The sequence below is a fragment of the Camelina sativa genome, chromosome 3 (genome assembly GCF_000633955.1).
Source record: "Camelina sativa cultivar DH55 chromosome 3, Cs, whole genome shotgun sequence".
NCBI lineage: Eukaryota > Viridiplantae > Streptophyta > Magnoliopsida > Brassicales > Brassicaceae > Camelina > Camelina sativa.
In genome coordinates, this window is record NC_025687.1 from 28433524 (window position 1) to 28441965 (window position 8442).

Sequence of the window (8442 nt, forward strand, 5' to 3'; positions counted from 1 at the left end):
GTTCGATTGGTTCGATTTTAATCGTCCGGTTTGCATGGTTGGTTTAAGAGAAGCCCTAAACTCGAGTTTAAAAGGGGAACTCGACTTATTTCGTCCTTTTAGCCGTTTTTGGACAGAGAAGCAGAGAGAAGAAGGAGAAAACGTTTTTGAGAGAGATTTGTGAGATCCTTTGTTGTTCTTTAGAGATATATTGCTGTGGAGTGAAGATCTTGTGTTAGGAACGAAGGAGAAGGCTTCTAAGTTTTGGATTCGTCGTTGTTGAGTGAGAATCTTCCTGCAAAAGAGGGGAGTGCTTGACCATGGCTGATCTAAGCCTGAGATCTCTGTTGTTTTGGTTGTTTCTTGGTGTTTGTGGTGTTTTTCTTGTGTGGGTTGGTTGTTTTCATGTTCCCATAGGTTTCTGAGAAGTTTGTAAGAGTTTGGGAGGGTTTGGAAGCGGTTTGGAACGGAGGTTCGTCGTTCGGCTTCGTGCAGATCGATTCTGCGAAGGTTGTCATCGACACCAGTTGGTGTCGGTCGACACCATGTTGGTTGAGTGTTGGTCGACACCGACCTAGTGTCGGTCGACACCAGTGATGCGTTAGCGTCGGTCGACACCGACTTAGTGTCGGTTGACACCAGACTTAACTGAGTCTTGTTTTTCTGGTTTGTTGTATTGTTTGTGTTTTGGTTGTTGGCCTTAATAATAGAATCTCAGTTGCTTGTGTGTATAGTCCAGTAGATGGGAGGATGGCCTCACTGAGTGTTTATTAAATACTCTTGCATCTCAATTTGTGTTTGCGGTGAAGGTAAAGGCAAGTGTGAATGTGGAATCAAGGCGATGAGGAGGAGGATGATCTAGGGTCTCATTTGTGTGTTGTTGGTTATTTATGGTTATGTGTTGGAACCTTGGTTAGAGTTATGATAGGTTATTGGATAGAATGGTTAGGAATGTTATTATATTAAGGATATGTTTGTTTGGTATTGTTTGTACGTTTCCGCTGTGTAAGATGCTGGTTTAAATGATGTTTTGTGGTTTGGGTTGATTTAATTAAGTAGTATGGAATGCTTAGTTATATATATAGTATTTTTTTTTAAAAAGGGTCGGGTCATTTCAACGCACCCCAGCGGTCCGACCGAGCCAATCTCACTCGCTACGCTCTCCAGAGGTCCGACCGAGCCACTCTTAGGTCACCAGTTGAGCTGCACCAATCGAGCCAATCTAACAACACTCCTGGAACTCTCTCTCGAGCCTATCTCACAACACTCTCAGCACCCTCTCTCGAGCTAATCTCACAACACTCCCGGAACCATCTCTCAAGCGAGTGTCATCCGCTCGATCGAGCCACTCCGTTCGAGCCGTTCTACTCGAGTGGGATTTAGCTTTCGACATCTTCACCAAAGTTGTAGAGAATTGAATAATATTTCCAATGCCGTTTATTTCAAGCCAATCGGAGGTGTGGTTCAAGAGTTATCATCGTATAAGTGGATGTGTATACACCCAGCTCGAGCCACTTTCACCGACCACGCTCGAGCCACTTTCACCGACCACGCTCGAGACGCTTTCACCGACCACCCTCGAGCCACTTTCACTCACACCATTCGAGCCACTTTCATATACCAATCAAGGACTGGATGCACACTAACTCGTTCGCACATGTCAGGAGGACGTTCCGTCTTACACGCTTCAGGAGATTCCCAAAACCGACTTCCTACCTTATCGTTTTAAGTTCTAGGGTTTTCCATGTTGGACTACTATAAATACTCTTTGTTAAGCATTGGCTGGAGATCTGATCTTTTTTTCTCATTTTCGTTTTGTTCTTAAGGTGAACCTAGCCACCTAAAAACGTTCTAAGACTTGTAATCCGACATCTACGAGTTTATTCAGTTTTTGTACTTGTTTCCTTCTCAAAAGTTGTTCATCTTATTTTTATCTAACTAATAATGCTTGTTTCAATGTTTTATGGATTTGTATCCTTGATGATGATCTTCGGATCTGAGTAGTGTGGTAGTTCTTGAGGATGGGATAGATTAGGTGGAGGATCTTAGGATGTAGAGTGTTTAAGCTTTGATTTGTATGATTCCCTTATGGACTAGAGTTAGAAATACTTGTTTCTCTCAGATCAATTGGAACTAGGTTTTAGAAATTTCCGCTAGTGCCAGAGACTTACGTTCCTAGCCTAAGAGATTAGTTGTCTAGGATGTTTGTTGACGTGAATGAACTTGTTTTTCATGCCATGCTTGATCATGTTTCTCTAGCGAGAGCTAGGTTTGGAAGTGTTTGAGTTTGAGTAGCTTCTGTCAAGAGATTGGATTAGCTAAGAAGTGATGTTCATTGTTTAGGGATGGTTTGCTTGTGGAATGTTAAACAATTTATAGACTAGGATACTCCACCGATACTTCCTGATTTTTATTGCATTTCTGAAACTGTTTCGTCTCTTGCCTTTTAGTTCATGCTTAGACTCGTTTATGTTTATATTCATTTTCGCTTCTTGTCATGCATTTTCATTTCTAGTCCTATAACATATTTCCGTTTTGCATCCTCATCATTCTAGGATTGTTAGACATAAAACCATTCTTTGAACTGTCTTGACTTGTGAAATCTTGATTGCATCTTGAGTGACTAGCAACATCCCATTTGGATTGACATCTTAATTACTACAACACATAAGGTTAATTGAACCTGCTAAGAGACACAAAAATCCTAGTATCAATTTGGCGTCGTACATGAACTATGGCTACCAAGACTACTCCCAGCTCATCTTTTTGCCGATCATCACACACCCATCACTATAGACGCTCCTAATGGACCAAATCCGTGACCGCAAAACATTGGTGTTGGGGATGCACTGAACACTCATACTCAGCGTGCTGGAATCGTCCCTCCCGCCGTGCAGAATAACAACTTCGAGATCAAAAGTGGTCTGATCTCCATGATCCAAGGGAACAAGTTTCACGGGTTGCCTATGGAGGATCCACTCGATCACCTCGACGAGTTCGATCGTTTGTGCAGTCTCACCAAGATCAACGGCGTGAGTGAGGATGGTTAGAAGTTGCGCCTTTTCCCATTCTCCCTGGGAGACAAAGCTCATCAATGGGAGAAAAACATTCCCAAGGGCTCCATCACCACTTGGGATGACTGCAAGAAGACATTCTTGGCAAAGTTCTTTTCGAATGCCAGAACTGCACGTCTCAGGAATGACATCTCTGGTTTTACTTAGAAGAGCTCTGAATCATTTTGTGAGGCCTGGGAGCGTTTCAAGGGTTACCAGAGCCAGTGTCCACACCATGGGTTGAACAACGAGTCACTGCTGAGCACTCTATACCGTGGTGTACTTCCAAAAATCCGCATGCTACTTGATACTGCCTCTAACGATAATTTCCTGAACAAAGAAGTTGATGAAGGATGGCAACTAGTTGAGAATCTCGACCAGTCTGACGGTAAATACAATGAAGACTATGACCGCACAATTAGAGGCGACGCTGGGTCTGAAGAGAAGTACAAGAAGGACCTTAAGAATGTCAATGACAAGCTTGACCGCTTCTTGCTAAGTCAGCAGCAGACCATCCATTTCGTAGCTGAGGATGATTCTTTCCAAGTTCAAGATGGGGAAGGTGAGCAATTTGAGGAGATCAATTACGTCCAAAATCAAGGTGGTTACAACAAAGGTTACAACCCCTACAAGACGAACCCCAATTTGTCTTACGGGAGCACAAATGTTGCAAATACACAAGATCAGGTGTACCCTCCTCAGCAGCAACAACAAGGTCCGCAAAAACTTTTTGTTCCTTACAATCAAGGATTCATGCCTAAGCAACAGTTCCAACAAGGTTATCAAGCTCCTTCCGGACCACCACCAGGATTTTCACCTCAACAAGTTCAACCTACTCAAGCTCCAGATTAAGAAATGAAGTACATGATGCAACAACTTTTTCAAGGTCAAGCTAATGGTTCTCTGGATACTGCTAAGAAGTTTGCTGAACTCAGTCAGCGGATGGAATGTTCTTACAATGATCTGAATGTCAAGTTTGAAGCTCTTAACTCCAAGATGAATTATATGGAAGGCAACACTGTTTCTACTTCTACCCCAACAACTGGCCAACTACCTGGAAAAGCAGTATAAAACCCCAAGGACTATGCTGCTATCCATGCCATCACCACCCAAGTTGTAGATGTACAGCTCACTGAGGACAATGAGAGTTTAGATGAGGAGGATTTTCTTCAATATGAAGTTCAGATAAAGGATCCTATCGAGGTGCTCAAGGATCCAATTAAGTCAGCCAAGCAATTTGATCCTAAAGCTACTAAAGAACCCGCTGCTCCCAAGAATAAACCTGTGAGATTCATTCCTCCACCATACAAGCAACCTCTACCATTTCCGGTGAGGTTTAAGAAGCAGCTTACTGAGAAGTATAAAGCTCTGTTCGAAAACAAGTCAAGGAGATTGAACTTAGGATGCCTTTGCTTGATGAATTTGCACTTGTGCCTCAATATCAAAAGTTTTTAACTGATTTGGTAACATAAAGGACCAAAGAGAAGGAGGAGATAGCTAAAGGAGCTCAAGCTAAGGCTTTGGAAGATGAGAGGGTAGTGCATGACATAGGTGGGGTTATTCATGAATGCAAGGCTGTTATTCAGAAGATGATTATCCCAAAGAAGCTAGAGGACCCTGGTTCTTTCACCTTACCTTGTTCTCTAGGTCCATTGGCCTTCAAAAAGTGCCTATGTGACCTTGGTGCTTCAGTAAGCCTAATGCCACTATCTGTAGCTCAGAGACTAGGATTCAACGAATACAAGTCATGCAACCTCCGCTTAATATTGGCTGATAGGACTACTAGATTACCTCATGGTCTACTAGAGAACATACCCATCAAAATTGGACAAGCTGGGATTCCTACTGACTTTGTGGTGCTGCGAATGGATGAAGAGCCTAAAGATCCACTAATCCTGGGAAGACCTTTCTTAGCTACAGCTGGAGCAGTCATTGATGTCAAGAAAGGGATGATTGATCTCAATCTGGGTAAAAACTTCAAGATGAAGTTTGACATCAAGGATTCTAAGAAGAAACCAACTATTGATGGGCAGACCTTCGTGATTGAAGAGAAAGATCATAAAGCTGGGTTTGACATCTTTGAGAGTGTGAATAAGGTAGAAACTGAGGTTTTGGTATCCAAAGAGAAAACTCAAAGTGTCACTCGACCATTCTCCAACTCGAATGCAGTCGTTACCTTCCCTAAGCGTGAAGACCTGCTTTCTAAACCTCACCAACCGCAAGAGTCAAGTCCTCCTGCGCTTGACAATTTGTATGAACTCCAAAATACTCATATTCTAAGGGATTCAGTGAAAGAGTTAACAACTATGGTGAAGGAAATGAGTGGGCAAATCAAGAAGCTCCAAGGTACAATGAGAAGTTCTCCTCCCAGGAAATTAAGGAAGAGGTTTGGGATAATGAAGAAGAGCAGTTCATTTGTTGTTGAACATGGGCAGAATGTTAAAGAGTATATGGCTAGACAAGACATTCTAGAGGGGTCTCTGAAGCCTCTCTATGAATCTCCCAAAGCATAAGGAGTATGCAAAGTCAAGCTCAGAGACTTTAAACAAGCTCACTTGGGACGAAGTCCCACATGTATCATTGTAAATAATTTTTAGGATCCTTGTGTTTTTGATTTTTGTTTTTAGTTTTCTGGTGTTGAGGAATCTGCAGAAGGGAGTATGGGCAACAAACAATAAAAAAAACAAAAAAGTGAAAGTATAAGTCAAAAGAAGGCGCTGCGACGCAACCTAGAGAGTTCAACCACCACTGTGCGTTCTCAACCATCGTCGACTCAAGAAAGGTTCAACCGACGGCGTGAAATCAGACTCGACCCAGGTTCATCACTCCGCACTCGTTCGAGCCACGCCATCGCTGTCACGCTCGAGCCAATCTCACTCCGCACACGCTCCAACTACCACACTCGAGCCACTCATGCCAACACCCGATCGAGCCTCTCTCTCGAGCCACACACAAAGTCTCCATCGAGCCAACTCNGACTCAAGAAAGGTTCAACCGACGGCGTGAAATCAGACTCGACCCAGGTTCATCACTCCGCACTCGTTCGAGCCACGCCATCGCTGTCACGCTCGAGCCAATCTCACTCCGCACACGCTCCAACTACCACACTCGAGCCACTCATGCCAACACCCGATCGAGCCTCTCTCTCGAGCCACACACAAAGTCTCCATCGAGCCAACTCGTCAGAGAACACTCTCTCTGGTTCCCTCCCCAGCACGTCAATCTTCATATGTGTCACGGGAGCGTCAGCCTTCACCCGCTCCTTCACACCACTCATCACAAGAGTCTAAGGAGAGACAAGGACAAGGTTCACGTGGTTTCAGAGCCTCCTCAAGTTGTCAATCAACACGTTGTTCTGGAGCTCAAGCAAGAGGTTGAGCAACGAGATGAAGCTCATGGTGATTATCAGGGCATGCAAGAGGTTGAGCAGCAAGGTGGTTATCAGCCTACAAATGTGGTAGTGTTAGTCTCGGACCATGGTGATTCTAGAGTCGACGACATGCAGTGCGACGAGCAACCAAACACTTATCAGAACACGCAAGCGGTTGAGGCCACTCCCGCGATCCCGAACAAGGTGAAGGACAGAGCCAGTATCACGCACCAACTCCTTGGGCGAGCTCCGACTCCTTCTTCTACTACTGAGGTACTCCGACTTTCCCTCTGTACATACCATTTCATTCACGCATTGTTTTTGTTATGATTCTCAAATCCTTTTGTAAATTTTTCTTACACAAGAGACTGTGTAATTTACGTTTGGGGGAGGGTTTGAGATGATGTATATGATGTTGTGTCTTGTGATTCTTATTTCAAATTTTTGCATCATATCATGTTTGAGTCTGCATCCATATCTTTGCATAGAAAAATCATAAAAATTTGAATTTTTTTTTGAAAATTTCCACAAAAAAACAGAGTGTTCATGTAGTTTACACTTGCATATTAGGATTGAGTCTAGTGTTATTTAGGGTTGTTGCATCTAGCATAGGGGTTGATGATGATTGTAACCTTGGTAGCATGCTGGATTCAATAGGATAAGATCAAAGCCCTTGTTATTAGTTCTTTGATGCATGTTGGTTGAATTTGAAAATGTAAGATTGAAACATGTTTTGAATTGACGTCATTCCCTATCTATCTGAACCTAATCCAGACTTGCAATTATCTTGTTATGCATTGAAGTTGAACTCATGGGTACCATATACATATTTGGATTGTTTTTCACATTTTTACCACCCTTGTCAATCCAAGTAGCTGATTCCCATTTTTGGAATAGTTCCCCGCACCCTTAACCAACCGTTCTTTCAAGCCAATTGTATTCTTGAGTGTCAGACCTTTTCCGAGTTGAGCTTGTTAGAAAGTGTTAGGTTCTAACCGACAAGAGTAGGATCCTGTGTAGTTCTAGTTCGCGTTATCCGGACTAGTAGGACTAGGTGAGAACTCGAATTTGGGTATTTGGTATGGATTTGTGCAGAAAAGTGAAGAGTACAAAGAAAGTTAAGGGTAGAAAATCTTTAGGAGGGGGATGCGTTTTCAAAGTTTACAAGTCTAGTAAAGGATTTGAGTTGAGCAAAATAATGAGTTACTGGTTATGGGCATAAAATGAAAAGATTAGACAAAGAAAAGAAAGTAAAATGTTTAAGATGTCTAGAGTCCTTAGAAGAAAAGAAAAAGAACCTTACTGATAATAAAGATTTCCCAATCCGCTAGAATGATAAGAAGTGAACTCCTCCTAAGACTAAGTGTAAAAAGTTTGAGATGATGTTTCTGATGAAGGGTAGAGATAGGACCAACTTCTGGGTTAGAATGTTAGGACTGAGTTTCCTTGGGGACCTTGGGTAGATAGGGCACTGCTCTTGTATTTATCAGTTGGTTTCAACCTTTAGCCTTCTTTTGAGCTCAACTCCTTTTCGTGAGAGAACCTTATTCTGTATTGACAAAACAACTTGAGAAGGAGTCCATCTTCGTCTTTGACCCTTCACCCTAGCCAAATGAGTTCAATGACATTGCATAGCTTGATTCATGGTTCTCTGTTAATAAATGTTAAAGGGGGTGATTGATAGGATTGCATGTGTAGATTAAACAAATGAAATTCCTTCACCATGCATCATAGAACTAAAAACAAGGAACTTGATTCTAACTACTCTATTCAGCATGTTTTAGGTTCTGAGACCCCATCTTCACACCTCTCTTCCAGACTTTGCTCTTGATCGTTTGCTTGAGGGCAAGCAAAGACTAAGTTTGGGGGAGTTGATATGTCTATATTTTGTCTCTCCTCAGCATATATTTATCATGCATTTAGCTAGGATAACTGATTGTTTTACATCATTTTCTAAGTCTTTTCTATACACTTTGCATGTCTAGGTAGTTCTTGCATCATCCTTGCATACATTGTGCATTTCGGAGTATTTCAGGTATT